Source organism: Arachis stenosperma, chromosome 2, assembly GCF_014773155.1.
Source record: "Arachis stenosperma cultivar V10309 chromosome 2, arast.V10309.gnm1.PFL2, whole genome shotgun sequence".
In the NCBI taxonomy this organism is placed as follows: domain Eukaryota; kingdom Viridiplantae; phylum Streptophyta; class Magnoliopsida; order Fabales; family Fabaceae; genus Arachis; species Arachis stenosperma.
In genome coordinates this window covers 27,521,691-27,522,475 of record NC_080378.1, presented here as the reverse complement: position 1 = coordinate 27,522,475, position 785 = coordinate 27,521,691, and the positions used below count along the sequence as shown (strand labels likewise).

Sequence of the window (785 nt, the reverse complement as noted above, 5' to 3'; positions counted from 1 at the left end):
CCTTGCTTCTGTTGATCCTTCCATGAAAAATTTGGATGATTTTTCCATGAAGGATTATAGGTGTTGCCAAAAGTTTCACCCATGTAATTCACCTCTGCTATTGCAGGGTTCTCAGGATCATAAGCTTCTTCTTCAGAAGATGCTTCTTTAGTACTGTTGGATGCATTTTGCAATCCATTCAGACTCTGAGAGATCATATTGACTTGTTGGGTCAATATTTTGTTCTGAGCCAGTATGGCATTCAGAGCATCAATTTTAAGAACTCCTCTCTTTTGAGGCATCCCATTATTCACAGGATTCCTCTCAGAGGTATACATGAACTGGTTATTTGCAACCATTTTAATAAGTTCCTGAGCCTCTGCAGGTATTTTCTTTAGGTGAATGGATCCACCTGCAGAGTGGTCCAGTGACATCTTGGAAAATTCAGACAGACCATCATAGAATATATCTAATGTGGTCCATTCTGAAAGCATGTTAGAAGGACACTTTTTGGTCAGTTACTTGTATCTTTCCCAAGCTTCATAGAGGGACTCACCATCTTTTTGTCTGAAGGTCTAAACATCCACTCTAAGCTTACTCAGCTTTTGAAGAGGAAATAACTTGGCTAAGAAAGCCGTAACCAGCTTATCCCAAGAGTCCATGCTATCTCTAGGTTGTGAGTCCAACCATGTTCTAGCTCTGTCTCTTACAGCAAAAGGGAAAAGTATAAGCTTGTAGACTTCAGGATCAACTCCATTGGTCTTAACAGTATCACAGATCTGTAAGAACTTAGTTAACAACTTATA

At 39.5% G+C, this 785-nt stretch overlaps 1 non-coding gene across 1 annotated transcript; it reads left to right on the top strand.

The window, feature by feature from the left end:
- Window positions 1-467: 467 nt before the first annotated feature.
- Window positions 468-575, top strand: LOC130964722 (small nucleolar RNA R71). Its single transcript, XR_009080799.1, has one exon. It is a non-coding gene; the product is annotated as a small nucleolar RNA R71 (small nucleolar RNA).
- The last annotated feature ends 210 nt before the right edge of the window (window positions 576-785 follow it).